The sequence below is a fragment of the Pieris napi genome, chromosome 16 (assembly GCF_905475465.1).
Source record: "Pieris napi chromosome 16, ilPieNapi1.2, whole genome shotgun sequence".
Classification (NCBI taxonomy): Eukaryota; Metazoa; Arthropoda; class Insecta; order Lepidoptera; family Pieridae; genus Pieris; species Pieris napi.
In genome coordinates, this window is record NC_062249.1 from 3,817,332 (window position 1) to 3,837,505 (window position 20,174).

The window sequence follows — 20,174 nt, forward strand, 5'->3', positions numbered from 1 at the left end:
CCTTGATTATCGCAGTACAACACTATGTTCCCGAAATCGCGCAACCCTATCTCTTTCATAAGACTATTCAGGTAAACTGCCTCTTTTATCGCCAAATTTAAACTAATATATTCGGCTTCGCACGTTGAAGTTGCTACGCATTTCTGTTTCTGGGATTTCCATGAAATCGCAGCCCCTCCTAACAAAAAAGCATACCCGGAGTATGACTTCCTATCTATAGGACAATTTGCCCAGTCAGCATCCGAATAACCAATTAAGCTCTTACCTGTTTTTCGATAAATCAGTCCATAATCGGCTGTCCTCTTAAGATAACGAAGTAATCTTTTCACCGCATTCCACTGTATCTGTCCAGGATTATCACAAAACGCTGCTAATCTTGTCACGGCGTGTGTGATATCCGGACGAGTTCCTGCTGAAAGATAAATCAAGCTTCCGATTAATTCTCTATATGGACATTCCTTCTCCAGCGGAATTTGTGAACCATCGGGTCTAAAATTCACCTCCATCGGCGTGGTCACTGTTTCTTTACAATTCTCCATGCCGAATTTTATCATCAAATCATTAATATATTTTTGTTGTGACAGTTTCGTGGCATACTCATTTTTGACAATGTCAATGCCTAAAATATATTTCGCCAGTCCATAGTCTTTTAAATCAAACTCTTTGGAAAGTTCATCTTTGAAAGATTGTATGAGACCTTTATTGCGTGAAACTATCAGTAAATCATCAACATAAACCGCTAAGTATATAGACGTATCAATGGAGTTACCGTCCAAATAGTAGAGACACGGTTCCTTCAAAGACTGTTTAAAATGCATTGACTTCAATTTATTGTCAAGTCTTTTGTTCCATTGACGTCCAGCTTGTTTCAAGCCATACAGTGATTTCTTCAATCGACATACATCTCCACCTGTCTTCAGATCATTTAACATCTTACGAGCCTGCTCTTTTAAGCTTTCGTCTCTTTCTTCTTTAATAATTCTACCTAAGCACTCTGTCAACAATTCTGGAACCTCCATATAAATTTCCTCGTCAAGATATCCATTCAGATATGCAGTATTGATATCCAACTGGTGTATCTCCATGTCTAATTCAACCGCGAGCGCTGTAAGCAGTCTTACCGTGTCTAGTCGGACGACAGGTGAAAAAGTGTTTCGGTAATCGATGCCATATCGTTGACTGTAGCCCTTGGCTACCAACCGTGCTTTCTTCTTCTCGGTTTTGTCAACGTTAAGCTTCGTTGTCAATACATATCGGCATCCTACCGCTTTTCGATTTCTCGGCTTTTGAACAATTTCCCATGTTTCATTTTTTACAAGACTTTTGACCTCAGACAATATTGCTTCCTCCCATAGAGCACGTTCAGCGCTACTTAGGGCATCCCCTAAGGAAGTTTCCACAGTCAACGCAACATCCTCAGGTAAAGTTTCTTCTGCACGGCCATTATTATCATTGGGTATCATTTTATAGACCTTCTTAGGTCGGCCAACTTGGCCTTTCTGAAGTTTTGGTCTTCCGGGACCTCTCTTATACGTTACCTCTGTATCAGCTTGCGCTATTTCACTATCTTCCTCATGACATAGAGAAGGTGAACCAAGGGGTGAATCAGTCGTCTCCACGATCATTTCTCGAGTTCCTGAATAAGATGTACTTGGTATTACGTCCACCTCTACATATTTCGGCTTCGGTGTATCAACATCAGCAGAAAATTGATCTAGCTGAAAAGGATCATGAGTAATTGTCGATTTCCTGTCATCATTAGTATCGAGCCTCGTCTTGCAGAATTTCACATCCCTAGCTATAATGGTTTTATGGTCTACTGGTATCCATACCTTATATCCCTTTTGGTTCATTGGATATCCAATAAATATTCCATTGACACTTCTGGCAGCAAACTTGTCCTTGGTTGGACTCTTGTCTAGAACATAAACTTCAGCTCCAAACTTCTGAAGATACTCAATCTTCACTGGAGAGCCAAACCACTTCTCGTACGGAATTGTACCACCCAAACTACTCGTGGGACAACGATTCCTAATATGACATGCCACCAATACAGCATCTCCCCAAAAACCTGCTGAGAGATTAGATGAAAGTAACATACACCTAGCCATTTCAACTAATGTCCTGTTCATTCGTTCTGCTACGCCATTCTGCTGTGGGGTTTGAGGTATAGTCAGTCTTCTTATTATCCCCTCTTGTTTCAGGAATTGATCAAACTTATTATTACAGTATTCTCCACCGTTATCAGTTTGTAAATACTTTATTCTCTTAGCGGTAAGGTTCTCAACATAGCTCTTGTATTCTTTGAAACATTCCAGAACACCACTTTTACTCTTCAGTAAGTAAACTTCGCACCATCTAGTACAATCGTCAATAAACGTGACAAAATATTTTGCACCACCGACAGTTTCATTTCGAATTGGCCCAACTACATCGGAATGGATGATGGACAGTTTTTCGTCACATGGTCCACTCGACTTGGAAAATGGGAAAGAAGTCATCTTACCCTGCACACAATACTTACAGTCGTATAAAATATTTATATTTGACATATCAACTTTAATGCCCACATGACCTAATACTTTTATTAAATCCTTCACATTTAAGTGACCTAAACGTTCGTGCCAGGATAGTAAATCGTTCTTAGTTTCGGAAATCGCAGAAACAGAAGCATGGCCCTCCCGCATATAATAAAGGTTGTTTTTTCGATCTGCTATGAACTTAATATTCCCTTCAGAATCGGTTACATAAGCTGAATCTTTCTTAAAAGTTACATTAAAACCTTTGCTTGTAATTTTAGATACGGAAATTAAGTTGCATCGCAAATCGGGAACATATAAAGTGTCTGATAGTTTTATCGGAACCTCCCCATTCAAACTCACAGTTCCTTTACCTTTTGCAAATGTACTCACATTGGTGGCCAAACTTAACTTACTACTGCAATTTGTCAAGGTGTCAAATTTTCCTTTCGATCTACAAAGGTGCGATGTACACCCACTATCTATGAGCCAGTTTCCTCCACATCCCGAACCAATCACTCCGTTACACTCTGAAACAGATAGAACACATGAGTTAAAATTCTCACTAGCACCTAACTCACTAACACATTTTGAGTCCTGCCTTGTTCCTTTACACGGGCATTCCGAAGCTTTATGCCCAAATTTATGACATCTGTAACATTTAAATTTAAACGCTTGATCCGGTTTATAATTCTGCGGATTTTTAGATGTAGAACTCTTCGTGGTTTTTCTCCTAGCGAACATTGCTGACGACCCCCTCTCTGTCTCCTTCCTTTGCTGTCGCCTAGAGGCATCTTCTTCAAGAATTTTAACTTTCAAAGAATTCAGGTCTGGCAATGAATCTCTAGTCTCCATCGCACATCTAAAGTTCTCATAACTTGGGGGCAGACTATAGAGTAAAATAATAGATGCAAGATCATTATTTATATTTATGTCCATGTCTAGTAACTTTTCTTTGGCTTCAAAGAAGCTTAACAGATATTCACGCATGTCGTCCTCCTCACACATCTTGTGTAATATGAGCTGCTTTAACAGTGTCGCTTTCTTAGCGGGACCCGAAGACGCGAAGATGCTTTCTAATTTTAACCAGCATTCTCGCGACGTGCTCGTCCCCTTAATGTGTCGTAGCTCACCTGGACTTATTGAGAGAATAATCTCCGCTCTCGCCTTTGCATCCGCCGCTTCCCAAAGCAACGCCTCTGCTGGCTCAGCTGGCTTCTTAATGCTACCATCCACATAGGCCCACACATCGCTCTTGATCAATAGAGCATGGGCCTGGATTCGCCATGAGTCGTAATTATCACGGCTTAGTAATTCTATCCGCACACTCGCCATCGTTACTAGGTTAAGCACTCTAGTTCCCCCTTTTTTTTTTATTAATTTACTAGACTATGACTGGGCCCATAACCTTTGTTGGGTTATAAGTGTGCAGCGGTAGTCGCGTGCAGCAGTCCAGTTTATTAATCAGTTGACAATATAAAAAACATAACAAGACCATAGCAACGCCAACTTTAAATAACGAACTATGACGATATAATATGTATGCAAATTACCAAAGAGTTTCCTCTAATATATAAGGGGTGTTACCATATTTAATTTTGGAAGTTACTAATATAAGTGACGCATTTAAAACCGAGCTAGGGAATTATATATTTATATTACATAAGTATAGCTCTCACGATTCTATTTCAGGAATAAAATTAACATATTTAAGGAACAAACCGAGCAAGTTTTATCTACATTCAATTAAGTCTTAGATAACTTATTATTAGCATTTCAGAGCGGGTGTAATTTATCTATTTCCGCATTTCTCCTAATTTTTATTTAGTTTATAGATACACTGTATACTGGAGAACAATATTAATGATTTTAACATTTAATTATGACAATTTTACGCTAATATTATACAATTTAATTGGGTGATTATAATTTCAAAGTAAACAACGGGTTTACTCAATCATAAAGAAATACATCCTAAGGATCCAACGCGGCTGTAAATCTAGCACCGCTCGATATTAAAATAATAGATACGCAATGGCGTGGTATTTAATTACCCACAGGTTACAGAACACTACTGTATAAGGGAAACGTGGAGCAACGTAGCTTCTAAAATAGAAGTTCTAAGATAAGTTTTGACATACATAGAATAAAATAAATCAGTGGCGTTACAACCTTATTAGGTCTGGGCCTCAGATTTATGTATCTGTTTCATGATCATTTGTCAATCTAATAGGCAAGTGATCAGCCTCCTGGGCGGTGTGCCTGACACACGCTGTCGACTTTTGGTGTCTAAGGTTTCCTCACTATGTTTTTCTTCACCGTTCGAGTGAATGTTAAATGGGCACATAGAAATAAAGTCCATTGGTGCAGAGCAGGGGTTCGAACCTACGACCTCGGGGATGAGACTCGTACGCTGCACTAGGCCTACACTGCTATATACATAGAATATGACAAAATAAATAATGTACTTGCATTTAATTAACGTTTATTAGTAATCATAAAAATCAAATGTACAGTATTTACAATTTTCTTAAACTACATTAAAATAAAAAAAATTAAAGATTAATAAAAAGAATATTAAAACAAATTTTAAAAGTTTGATCCTTATGGCAACGTACTTTTAACGCTGGCAGCAATTCCTCGCTGTATTGCGATATACCTATTTGTTGAGCGAGGAAAGCACCAGCTCTGTGGTCACCGGTACTATCTCCCAGGCACCAACTTAAATCTTTGATTAGCGCCTGTACACTAAATATATAAAACATTTGCATTCTAATTTGACATGGCACATTGTGCGTTGTTTAAATCATAATATCTTTAAAGACAAATAACGGAATTATTTAAAATAATTATTGTTTAGTGAATTTGGTTTAGTCGCTAAGAACTAACCAATAACATATTTGTGTCAATGGTTAGTAAACAATATTATTTCAAAGTTACAGGAAAATTTAATTTATATGTAAAAGAACTAAAAATTATGTTATCGTGGTCCTTGTAGGTCGTCGGTCCACTTTCTAGGTCATCCCATTGCATGTATGTAGTGTGGACTCAATTTCCGTACTTAGACGCTCATTTGGTCCGTTGTGGATAAAGTCCTGTCTTATTAAACCAGCCTAGCTCCTTCCAGAAGCTCTGAAGATTCCTGGCCACAAGCTTCATGGAGCGACGTCACTGCTTCGAGGATTTCTTTCGTTAGAGAGCCTCGCATTCTAGGACGCTGTGGGTGACTAGTGTTGCCCAAATGCAAGACCAAGACGAGACTTAGGCCAGTCTCGGTCTTGCGACAGTGCAAGAACAAAACCAAGACTGCAAGATCAATACCGATTTTGAGCAACACTATGGGTGACTGATTCCTCTGTACTGCAACAGTATCTGCACAAGGGACTATCAGGGACAAAAGAATGTTTATTAAGACAGTGGCCCGTAATTGTCCCTATCATTATTTTGATTTGGTCATCCCGTTAATACTAGGCAAAACATTTATTAAAAACTAACTCAGTCTTATGTCCGGTAACCAGCGAAATAATGATTTGACTTGAAAACAAAAGAACATCATACAAACTATTTAATCAATATTTTGGAAGCGCTGGAAGTATTTTACTACCAAAATTAATTGGCACTTCGAAATAAAATTTAAAGAATCCCTATCCATGACTGAAAAACTTCTGCGTAACTGAAATTGTACAATAATTAAATGTTACATAATTGTTAAATAATTATGCACTAAACATGGTAGCGAAGTATGTTGCTAATGACTGTAATGTTTTCCTCTATAATAAGTGATGTAACGTACATGAAATATCAATAATTATTTGAAAGTGTACACGACACATGTTCACGCTTTTTACCATTCACTATTCGCAATAATTAATGTATCATTCAGCTAATAAATCAGCGTAACTCTGCGGTGTTTACAATTTATACAATAATTAATTTAATCATTTTACTAATTTAATTGTAATTTGGTGCCAAACTCTCGCCGCAATTCGCCTCTGACATTTCATTTGAAGTTGTCAATGCGTATAAAAATAATTACATTTGATCGCTAGTTACGTTTTCGGTACAAGTTACAATAACAATAATTAATGAAACAAAAGCATGGAGATCGTTCGAATACTTTTCGTAAAATGAAACATATAATATATCGTATACGTATACTTTAGGCCCTAAAGTATACGTATATATGACACCCTAAAGTTTAGGGTGTCAAAGCTTTTATAAGGACGAAAAATCACAAATTAAACCTTTTCTAGTATTTGTGTAGCGTTTCGTGCGAACTGACAATAGATGTCTCTGTATCTCTGCCTTATTGCAATTAAATGCCGGAGTACTTACTCCTGTACAATTTAAAGGCTTGACCCCTTCGTGTGTCCTTACCCCGACAAAAAGACATGTAGGAGGTCCCGACATGTCTTAACAGATCCGGATGATCCAAAAACAATAGGTAATGACAAATTAAAAGCCGCCCGCGTGGCAATGTATAATCAAAATCAGCTTAGGGTAAAAGACCGCCTGGGATTAGGGTAAAAAACCACCGAGGAAGGCGTGGACCTTAACTTCGTACTTGGTGAGCCAGTGAGCTTCCGTCCGGGTAGGACCATTCAGGACATCAGGCGATTGACGACCTCGCGACGGCCCAAGCCGAGGTCCGCCCAGGAGACGCTCTTGCACCAGTCGCTGGAAAAAGCCGGCTCCGGTCGAGCTCGGCAAAACAGCCCGAGCTGGGCCGTCAAGGTCCTTAAGGCCAACAGAGAAATTCCATAAAAAAATACGTGTGTCCTTGCCAATTAACGATCATAAATAAGTTAATCGGAATCAAAATTAAACAGTTGCATACTCGGCATACATTACACACTGTAATTTGTGATTTGTTTCGATCACAATTACTACGCCTAGATCCGATGTATGAGTTACTGACATTGATAATCAAATGAGCATTTAATATATGAATAGCAATTACGCTGTCTGTACAGTGTACTCATTACTCGTTCTGAACGCAATGGGACACATAAAATATCGCTTATTTAGAAGATGACCCAATTAAACAATTTCTTTGTCAAACGTTGATTAGAGTTTTATATTTAAAATAGCGGACCCGACATACATCGCCTGGATGATATTTCAAGCGATTACGATATTAAACAAAGTATGAAAGACTGAATGCAGCAGGTGCTGATCTGCCGCGCTGATATTTTGTGAATCAAAACCATCCAGGGCGCCACCCAAACGAAAAAAAAACCATTCAAATCGGTCCACCCGTTTAATAAGGAGTTCAGTGACATACACACGTACAATAAAATTATATATATAAAGATTACAAATGTGTATTTGGTTTAATTAAGTTACGTTACCTGTAGCTTTAACAGACGCTTATATGATAAATATAATAATAATTCTTATATAGTCAATAAATAATAAAGTTTTATCAAATAATAAGCTAAAGGTCAATGCTTAAAAATTTCTTTTTTCCCGACAATCTTAAATTGCAATATGAAAAATCGTATGTCCGCATTCCATTAAAATTTTAAAAAAATGCAGCAAAGCTTTCGTGTCATGAAGTCAGTTAATAATCATAACATTAGTCTCGCTAAACTCGTACATAAAAACAAGTCGTCGTATGGAAGCAAAACCTGCAGTGTTAATCGTTGCTCTTATACGAAAGTAAAAGTGGTTTATTTGGACATAATAAACTTACAGAATAGATAATCCCACGCTTAACCTCTTCAGAAAGTGAGAGGATGGACAGTCACTTTATAAATACTTTTGTGAAAGTAGTTATGCAATGTATTAAGTTTTTGGGTTTATCGAAACAATATCATGTTATGTAATTGGATTAGAATTTCAATATATTATGAGTAGATTTGAATTTTAATATACCTTTTACCGCTTTTTTACACAAGTATGCATTGACAGAAGTAAGAAATAGATTGATGTCATTCTATTCAGAAAAAAGTCAACTGTCAATATTTCAGAAAATGTTACTCTGTGCCGCTATTTTATTTTAATTCAAATGGTTTAATCAACTGGCAATGAACAAAAATTCTTCTGAGCATACCTCGAATACATATTGAATGTCCTTATCTAAATAAATAAACTTGACAAATAATTCTTTAACTCAGAACTAAATGTGTATTCAGTTAAATACTAAGCTTAAAATGTAAATAAAATACAAAGGCTTAGGAAGGATGAATATGATCAGTTTTTTCTTACAATAAAACTTAGCCTGCAATTAAAGTGCACGACCCGAGGCAGGTGCTGCTCAATATCAGATATCGTGAGTTGGCATCGCTTGCATTTGCAATATATATCAAGACTATAATATATTCAGCCCTATTCATAAAAATAAAGAAATTAATTTGTAAGAATTGGGACGAAAAAAGTTCAGTTAAAATTGCTTTTAACGGCTGTCACTAGCAATAAATCATAGATCGGGTACGAGAGAACTTCTTACTCATTTTTGTTCCTTTCAAATATGTACATAATTTATGTAGATTATACAATGGAATGGAGAACAAATATTTATCAATCGGTCCTAGGTAAAAAATACCGCCAATGACTTGACAAAATCAAAATGGCGCTTATAGATTATCTATGGAATTACATCCCACTCCATTTATCACGATACGTTTTGTTTTATTATGCAAAGTTATGCGTCTTGGTTTATTTATGTGGGTGAGATGGGAGATAGTTTCGAGCGCAATCTACGAATTATCATAACAAATTAATTGCTTATAATAACTCAATTTATTAAAGGCAATTAGGTTAAAACTTTAACGAACGCAAATGTTTATTTTGTAAATGTTAAATATGTTGTATCTTTTTAATACAACTTTACAATATTTATTCAACTCTAAAAAACTCAGAGGAGAATTATGAGGAGTAAAACAAACGTTATTTCAACTATATTTATATAGCAGTAATTGACTAAGCGAAAACTTTGAATACATATTATTCAGTAATTAAAATTAGAAAAAATCCCCGGTGTCTAATGTAGAATTCAAATCGCGGTATTTTTCAAATGCATCGCATTATTTTAATACTTTTTTATTATATCTAACTCATATATATTATGTATGTATAGTATAGAACTAAGTATGCAGTATTATCTCTGCCCCAATAATCAACAAGCGACACAATTTTCTTAAGTATGTTCTGTGCTAATCAAATAAACCGTTGACAAGCCATTAATGTTTTGCACTCTCAACTAGTTACGCGTTCGTTATATTTGACCAATGAGGCTGAATTTGTTTATTAACTTGATATCAGAAAGCCCATGCATGGAAAGTGCAACCAGTTTGTGCAGATTGCACCTAACTTTCGAATCATGTCTAGATCTCGCCAAGTTTGAGCACTTTCTACTCTCTGCACAAGAGATTTCAACAAGTGTTCCAATGAATGTTCCGAGACATATTTTATCGTCCGAAATCGAACCCATGATTGAACGCTCTATATGTTAAAACACGACTCGCCGTGCAAGAGCGATGTCCTTAGAAAACTAAATTAACCATCAATTGTTACTATGTTTATGTTATTTGGAATTTCCATTTGATAATCTTTATCCACTGAATCCACTATTTATAGATCTATGAATGTTCTTGTTCGAAATTCAAATCTGCTTTCATAAACAATTAAAAAAGCGTAACAACGACACAGATTTACACAAAGTTACCTTTTTCTTACTCTATGGTCTTAAAATAAAAATGCGAGTGATAATAACCTGTTCAAGTATTTACAAAAAAGCCGGATAATTTAATAGCGTCTCAATAAGGACATTTTATAGATCTACTTTTTATTTACGATACTTTCACATAATAAATGGTTCAACAAGCTTGTATTGCGCAAATTTACTTACATACTCGTATTTGATATTGCATGTGGAATAGCTTATTTGCATGATGTTGTGAGATACTGAATACATTTCCGACAGTCCAGAATTATTTTTCTTGATTTTTGCAATCCCATAGAATTTTTGAAGTTATACTTCTTTAGGCGCGTTATGAAAAATTTATGAGAGTGAAATTTTACGATGCGCGCGCACCGTTACACAAAATTAACAGAATGAAGTTGCCCACGGAAGATGCTACGGCATTGGACATAATTTTAAAACAACATTCGAATAATAATAAAATTTATATTACACTTAATGTGAGAGAATAATAATAAATATTTATTTATTTAATTTTTCAAATGTAAACTGAACTTTATTGACTATAATGACTCCTTCCTGATTATTTAATTGTAATTAATTATTTGCATGCAATCAAAAACTATTTTTAATAATGCCAAAGAAGTATAACTTCCACCCTTTTTTTATTCTACAAACACACACACAAATCAATGGCGCTAAAACTTTTAAGTCTGGGCCTCAGATTTATTGTTATCTGTGTCGTGATAATTTGTTTTTCTAATAGGCAATACGGTGATAAGGCCTGTGTCTATCATACGTCGACATTTTGGGTCTGAGGCATGCTGGTTTATTAACGATGTTTTTCACAGTACAAGCGCGCTTTGAATGCGCATGGCGCAGCCAAATATCTTAATTAGCCGTTCAATCAACAGTCTAGCCTCTTTACTAAACAGCGACGTTTAACTAGCGGCCTGAATTATATTCAGCCGTAGCATTTGTTACAACATTTATTAAACTGGCTGGCTAATGCTTAGGCCATTCGTACTATAATGTAACAGAAATAAAAAGGCTGAATAAGAAATTATTTCTTTAATATATTTACAATGTAACTTATTAGTGTTCCTACGCTTACTCTTAGTGTCACTACACTCCTCTATACAATTTTTCATTAAACTTTAGAAAAACATTTCATCAAACTTGTTGTTTACCGACGCTTTATTGACAGTTCGGAGTGGCAGAAAGTGAAACTAAATTGAAATGAACAGGGTAGGCAAGTAATGTAACGTCATCGATTCAAGTCACTTGCCTAGCTGTTTGATCAAATGGCTTAATATCATTCAGGCCGCTAGTAGAACGGTGTTAAGTAAAAAGACTAGGCTGTTAATAGAACGGCTAATTAAGGTAGTTGTCTGCGACATGCACATATCACGTGCGTAGCAGGGGTTCTAAATTAGGACCTCAGATGCTGAAGCCACCAGTCCAACACTGTTCATAGCCATAGTAGATACAATATTAAAAAAAAAAATAATAACATAAGAACACCTTACATAATTTAATTTAATGCAATTTCGTATTCACAGCTCGATAGCTATAAATGTATAGAAAGTTAGTCTGGAATTCCAGTGTTCGTTTTTATTGCCATATTAAATTATAATTTATAACAATGCCGAATTTCGCAAAAGGTAAAAGCTAACAGCCCATTCGGACTATAAAATACATATTATGATCAATATTGCTTATTCTTTATGTGAAAGTGTTATTTGATGTCACACGAGTCTGTGCTCTATGGTCTGTAATATTGTTTTGTGACGTAAGATTTCTTTATTCATAGATATCTTATTTAATAGGCAAGTATGTACTTGTTTTTTTGATTTATTACGCTAAAATCGAATTAATACGAGTGAAGCCGCACGTATATACATACTTCGATAAAAAAATTGGTAGTAGTTCTTGAATAAAACAAAACCAGTGGCGCGACCTTTTTTTAGGTCTGGGCCTCAGATTTCTGTATCTGTTTCATGTTCATTTGTCAATCTAATAGACAAGTAGGTGATCCGCCTCCTGTGCCTGACACACGCCATTGACTGTTTGGGTCTAAAGCCTCACAATGTTTTCTGTTAAATGCACACAGAAATGTCATTGGTGCACAGCCGGGGATCGAACCTACAACCTGAAGGATGAGAGTCGCACGCTGAAGCTACAAGGCCAACATGCTCGTACAACAACATCTTAAAATACTTTAGTAATTATACTTTAGTATTTTAAGATGTTGTAAAACTAGATCGCTATTTTTTGTAACTAAATAAAATTCAATTAGAAGCAGAAATTACTTATCATACAATAACAATGATAAATTGATAAGCAATGTTTAAATAAACTAGATAAATTACAAACATCGTGCTGGGTGATTCATGCCCATACATTTTCCTATACAAATTACGAACATACTTTTATGATTGTACGTTATATGTGGATTAAAAAGCAATTTGTTTATTATCGATATCATTAGTTGTGAACTCGCGGACTTTTATACTCTTCTGTGTGTGTTTGTAATTATACTCCTACTAAACGGCTGGACCGATTTTGATGAAATTTTTGTGTGTTCAAGTTCATTTCTACAAAAATCGAGTGGCAACTGCTTTTCTAAAGAGAACACATTACTACTACTAAAGTAATAGAAATCCTGAATGATTTATTTTCCAATTATCCTAATTATATAAATATTATTTCCTTTTTATTTTAGACTTTTGATTAACTAATGAAGAAAAGAGACCCTAATATGGCCGCCTTGTAAATTATAAAATATATATATATATATATTATATAAACTATGTGTGTCCAACCAAATTTCTGTTTATTTCACAGTCACGGTTAAATGCAAAACTTAATTTGTATTTCCTCGGCAATCAATTTGAAAACCTCTCAGTGCATAAAAGTTACTTAACAACTTATTGTTATGTTATGTTATGAATATATACAGTAATTATTCTGGACGTCAACTATATTTACAAAAGTAAATTACTTATATAACAGAGCCCGCTGTTTCATATTACAAGCCGCTGTATTACTTTTCTTTCAACGATGATAATAATTATACATTTAAAACAGTTATATAAATTACCCTACCGCAGTCTGCATTTAATTTTTATTCTGTGGAAAATCATTATACTTGTCAATGGCCTGTCAATTGTCATTCAGAAAGCTGAGTTTATTTTGGCGGTAATCACGCGTAATAAAAATAAGACTATGTATTTCTAACTTTTAAGACACGTAGATTTGTAATTCGGTGCACGACTTTATACTTATATGTAATGTAAATGGATAATTTTGGATATTTTACGTGTTATAAAGGTACAATATTTTTTTGTATTTAAAATAAAACCTATTTAACCTACTTATTTATTAATTTTCTTGGTGAGTTTTAGAATTCTTTACACTTATTTCAAACCAAACATTTGAAATTAATTTAAAATAGTAGTATATTATTAATTGTTATTATTGTGTATATATGTAGGTTAAGAACGGTTTCATCTAGATATATCAATTAACAATATTTTAGTACGAAGAGAATGGCGCGAAAATCTAGCATCACGCGCATGCCCTAGTCGGTCGCTGTCATAGATAAGTAAAGAATGCCATATAAGAGATGCCGCCCATTTGTACGTTACATATAAGAAATATTTTTTTTATAAAGAAAGACAAGTTTAATCTATAAGGCTCAATGATGTTTTAAAAAAGATTAATTTTATTAAGGAAACTCCTTCAGTGCTTCTGAGATTCAATTTTTAATGATTGACATTTTATAAATTTCAAGATAAAATCCTTTTTATTAAGTAGCCCATTAATCATTCAAGAGGAAGCCTTTTTATTAAGTACCTTTTACTTGTGTATCTTTTAATCAAATTTGCCCATTTGGGTTTTTATTGACAGAAGCGGTCATTAAAAAGATTTAGTTAATTTTTTTACTCTTTATACAAGAGTTTGTAGCGCCACATTTTTTTTTAATAAATATTATTTACCTAAAATTTCTCAACTTGAAAGTACTTAGCAAGCTAGTTAGACAATTGTTAACCAGATATTAACGATAAATAACCGTAAAATCGTAATAAATTAAACAAATTGGAATAATAACGGTACCTGACAGAAGAATTTAAAACCTTTTTTTACCAAAAATATTGTTTGCGCTAAAAATTCAAGTTGTAAGTTTGTTTATTGCCAGATTGCCACTGTACTTGTGACACAGATTTTAATTCCGGTATGGTACAATAATATTGGGTCTGTATAAATTTAAAATCTTTGTGAAACAGCTTTAAAGTTCATATTTTAAAAGAGTACTATTCTGTATGTTATACAAATATAGATAAATAATATTCGATATCTTTAAAATCAAAACAATTTCTACTATAGTCAAAAATACTTGGTTTAAGTGGATTTTTATTATGTCTGTGGTTATACAGATTTAAATTAATCGTCTTTATCAGATATTAACGTTTCATTTATTTTTGTATTATTGAGGGTCTGGAATAGTCGGTTTATATAAAAAACAGAATTGATTCACTTATGAATTCGTTTACGAAGTTTTAAGACATGTAGATGTACACCAGGCACCAAACTACCAAAGGCACAAACCCCTTAATAGTAGATTTTGGTTGTTTCAATAAATGTATTAAGTTAATTTATATTGTTTAAACTAGAATTAAAACTGTGCAGGTATGGATTGCATGTGTTTTATGGGACACGTGGATAAAATTATTTAGAAAATATATAATTAGAAAGATATAGAAAATTTTAGACAGACCCTAAAATTTTCTACTATACACGTCTTAATTAAGAATATTTAGTGATACACAATCAAATAAACATGTCGAGCTATAAAAGTAAAGGCTTTTAAGATTTTTTATAAATGATAAAAAAACCGTCTTTAGGACATGCCATCTTCATTAATCATTGTTTTTATATTTATTTATTTTTTTTTTTTTTCTGCGGTTATTTGCAATCAGCCCCAAGGCTATGAGCAAATTTTTTCTGTGGTGCTGTCATGTGGAGTGACTTCCCATTGGAAGCATCTACTCATCTTCTGTCTAGAGCTACTGCCGGTCTTCTAGCTCTAGAATATGGTGACGTTTTAGTCGACTCACATACTGTCTAATGGTGAGTTGGCGAGCAAGTGTATTCGGGTGACAGCTTAGCCGCTCTTTGTACTTAGCTGCCAGTCTCCGGATTTCTTCTTTGATTGTTCTTATGTTGAGGTGCTCGTGAACTTCGTTGTTTGTAATGTACCAGGGTACTTTTGCAACTGCTCTTAGGATCTTGTTCTGTTGTCGCTGGAGTATGTTTATGTTGGTATCACTTGCGCTGCCCCATAGTTGGAGGCCATATGTCCAAATGGGCTTAAGGATGACTTTATATATAAGAAGTTTGTTATCTAGAGAAAGTTTTGAGTTTCTACCTAGCATCCAGTAAAGGCTGTTGTACTTTAGCTGTAGCTCCTGCTTTTTACATTTGATGTGGTGCCTCCACGTTAATCCACGATCAATGTGTAAGCCAAGATATCTTACATGGTCGCTGTGGGGCAGAATACATTGGTCCAACTTTACAGGTGGGCAGTCTCCTCTTCTAAGGGTGAAGGTCACGTGTACTGACTTCGCGGCACTAGCTTTTATTTTCCATTTTTGCAGCCATTCGTTAACTTTGTCAAGGCCTTTCTGCAAGTCCTCTGATGCAAGTCCTGGGTCTTTATTGCTTGCTAATATAGCGGTGTCGTCTGCAAATGTTGCTGTGGTTATTCCTGGCAATAGCGGCAGGTCAGCAGTGTACAACGTGTAGAGCATGGGGCCGAGAACAGATCCTTGTGGTACCCCGGCATCAATGTTTTGAAATTCCGAAGTGGCGTCACCTTCTTTTACATAAAATATGCGATCCTCTAGGTAAGATTTGAATATTGGGAAGTAAGAGTGGGAGATATTCTGCTTGATCTTACATAGCAGGCCTTTGTGCCAGACCTTGTCAAATGCTTGTTGGATATCCAGAAATGCTGATGAGCAGTATTCCCTTTGTTCTAAGGACTTTCTTATGGCGTCACATACTCTGTGAGCTTGTTCCACTGTGCCATGGTATTGTCTGAAGCCGAATTGATGATCTGGTATTACTTTGCGCTCCATAAGGCTTGGCACAATTCTACGAAGTATTGTCTTTTCCAATACCTTGGAAAGAGTAGGCAACAGACTGATTGGTCGGTAGGATGTTTTTTCGGTCATCAGTTTGCCAGCCTTATAAATCATGATGATTTCTGAGATTTTCCACGCAACTGGGAAGTAGCCTATTCGTAACATAGCATTGAAGAGTATAGTGATGAAGATTATAGCCTTTCTCGGTAGTTCCATCAATACTTCTTTAGTTATCAGGTCGTAACCTGGTGCCTTTTTACTGTCCAGGCATTTGATAGTTTTTATGACTTCTGCAGGCGACACAGGTCTAGGGGGATGATCCATTTGAAGGTCTTGATTTAGAACTTGGTCAACATATTCATCTGATGAGTTGTCTAGTGTTACATTAGGTTTAAAGGAGCTTGTTAGATAGTTCGCAAACAAGTCCGCTTTGTCCTGGCTCGTTCTGGCCCAGCCGTTTTCCTTTTTAATTGGGGCTTTTGATTTGTTAGGTTGGCTACAAGAACGGGTGATTTTCCAGAGCGAATAGTTGCTGGCCTTAGTAGCGGTTAGAGACTCCAACTTTGCTTGCATTGTTAAGTCATTAACATTCTTTATAGCTTCCTTCAATTCTACAATGGCTTTATTAAGGGCTGTCTTGTCTTGTGGATGACGACTCAGTTGCCAAACTCTGCGCAATCTGCGTTTCTCCTGAATCATCATCTTTATTTCCAATGGTATGTTTGTGTGCTGGTTTTTGTGTTCAGTAGTAGGCGTGCTTCTCCACGCAGCAGCTTGTATGAGATTAGTAAACTGCACTAGTGCTGTTTCAATTTCCTCTGCTTCTTTAAGTCTGACATTTAGATTAAGGTTTTCATCTATGTGTTCCCTGAAGGAAGGCCAATCAGTTTGCTGGTTATACAATCTTATCGGTCTCTCAACTTCAATTATAGTGGAGCTGACAGTTAATAAGACTGGAGTGTGATCAGATGAACCATCAGCACATGATTCGATCTTCATGTATTGTTTAGAGAGTCCTTTTGTTAGGAAGAAATCGAGGATGTCCGGGATTCGATTGTGATCAGCTGGCCAGTTGGTAGGTTCTGATGGAGCAATTATGTTTAGGTGATTTGTATTGATGCTCAACATCAATTGTCTTCCCCTAGTTGTTATTAATCTTGACCCCCAATGCACATGTTTGGAGTTCCAGTCGCCTCCTGTTATAAAGCGATTGCCTAGAGTCGAGAAGAAATGAGAGAACAGGTCGGCGTCTATTCGATGTTTTGGTGGACAGTAAACAGCTGAGACATTAAAGTATCCACCTCTGTCTTGTATTGCGACCGTAGTGGCTTGTATTTGCTCGGTTCTATATTCAGGCAGTAGATGGTGCTTTATTTTGTTTCTAATAACTATAGCTGATCCTGCATGTCCTGTTCCATCTGGGTGGTTCGTGGTGTATATCTGGAACCCTTTAATTTTGACAGTGGTTTTGTCTGTGCAGTGTGCTTCCGATATTAGGACTATGTCTAGCTTGTGCTCAGTTATTAGTATCTCGAGTTCATTTTTATTGGGTGAGAGACCATTTATGTTCCAGGTCGCCAGTCTTAACCCAAGGCCGGTTAGCCTTGTAGTTTGGTTATGAGCGTAGTCATGAGACTCATTAGAGTACTCATTTGTTGTAATATTAAGTCAAATTTCTCATTTTGTTTGGTGAGGAGAGTTTCTAATAATGTAGGGTTTTGGTTAGCATCAGGTGAAGCATTTTCTTTGTCTGGAACTTTTCTAGCAGCTCCCACGTAAGAGAGTGGTTCGTTTTCCTTACCAATGAAGGAAGATTGTTGGGCAGTGTTTCTTGGAGCGTTTACGGCTTGAATCGTGTTTTCTTTTGCGGTAATGTGTCTGTCAGTTCTTTGATGGCCATATTTGTTAGTTTTTCTAGCAAGAATTTCTCTGTATACTTCACAACCCTTATAGTTCGCCGGGTGTGAGCCATTACATAGTGCACATTGGGCGGGTGTATTTCTATCCCGCTTTGGACAGTCTGAGGTTTTATGTGCTTGCGCACACTTCACGCAGCGGAAAGGTCTCATGCAGTAGTTCTTTGTGTGTCCATATTGCTGACACCGTTGGCACTGTACTATTGAGTTTTTCTTTTTGGGATCCTCTATGGTTACAGATTGGTGGTAGATGTATTTAATTTCTTTAGCTGCCTTATTGTTGTGGCTAGGTAGGAGATTAACAAAGAATGTTGAGGTAGGTTTTTTTTCTGGGCCATATCTGGAATTAATAATTTCCCCGACCACAGTATTTCCAGTTTTTTCAATTTCATCCTTTATCTCGCTTATAGGTGTTGTGTGGTGAAGATTCCGAATGACAATACGACAGGGTCGTTCTTCCTTTTTGTTAAATGTGTGACCAATTAAGCCACTAACACGGAATTTAGTGATGATTTTTTTGTAGGCCTCTGTATCTAGGGTGTTGATTCTTAGTTGGTTTCTGTTCATTATCCGAAATGTAAATGAGCTTTTATCTGTAACTGTTTCCACGAGTTCCGTTAATTTATTGACATCTTCTATGCCATATAATATTATGGGTGGAGGCTTGCTGGGTTTTTTTTCCACTGGTTTTTTTGTTGTAGTGGGTTCTTCCATTAGGTCAATTGTTAGTTGACTGAACATATTGCTGGTGGTTATATTCTCTGGAGAGTCACTGACTTTTTTTCGTTTTGGATTTCTCGTGCTTGGTACTCTTTGCCAAGACGGGGGGCATGGAGTGCCTTGCTGGCTTGGTGCATTTTGCATGGTCGTGTCTCTCGGTAGTTCTATCACGGTTTGTGAGCTTTCTGGAGGGTTACTTCCTAAGGAATTGCTTCTGGGCCTGGTGACGAACAAGCTGCGGTGAATGTCCTGCTGGGTTAACTTTTTCCTTGGGCCACTCATTTTATTATACGATCACTGTTGTGTAAAATAGTTTATCATATAATGTTGCACGCACCCCTATTTTTGTGGTATGACTCCCAGATAAAGCACATTTTTTTTTTAATTATTATTATTAATTTTTTTTTTTTATTTGATTTATATTTATTATTTGAACTAAGCTTTTAGATTTTCGAGGGAGACAAATAAAACAAAAGTATTGGCAAAATTGTAAAAAAAATCGCGTACAAAGTTAGCTAAGGAATGCTTTGTATTTTGGACAATTGACACGTTAACGATAAAGACAACAACTATTTGAAGCTTGATCGATGAAAAAAAGTGTGTGCGGACAAAGTAAACTTCTTTGACAAACTAATTTTTAAGTCTTGTTCATATTTATACAAATCTAGATTAAAGAAACTTTAGATTTCCGAGACTGAGAGGGAGGGAAAAAGGAAGATATTATGTTAGGAAATTTAATTGTCATTAAAATATTATAAGTGTCGAAAATTAATACAAATTATAAATTTAATTTTTTAATTTATTTCTTAGATAATAAAAACACGTGGCATTTTAATTTACTATTCGTCATTTGAGATTTCAAAAAGTAAAGGATTAAAGCAACAATGCCATCAAGGTCACAAAATATTAGTTTGTATCCGCTGTACGGCAATTGATGCGACTTGTAAGAACGTCACAAAATGTATAAGAAATATTTTTTTTTAATGTACCGGTGCGAAGCCAGATCAACTCAATAGACTATTAACTAAAATGTTGATAACTGGTTATTTGAATTTCTGTATAAAAATACCTCATTATGACACTTTTATCATTCATTATATCCGATTTCTGTTTGCTATAGGTATGATAACTATTTTAACTCCGGGACCCCTATAAGCAATTTCATTACACAACTTTTAAGTCGTAACACGCCTTTGTGAATATTGATTTACCAGTACTGAATGTT

At 35.7% G+C, this 20,174-nt stretch overlaps 1 protein-coding gene across 1 annotated transcript in view; it reads left to right on the plus strand.

Moving 5' to 3' along the window:
* The window catches only part of LOC125057141 (heparan sulfate 2-O-sulfotransferase pipe), a 78,448-nt gene that overhangs the window by 24,406 nt on the left and 33,868 nt on the right, over positions 1 to 20,174 (plus strand). The window lies entirely within an intron of this gene.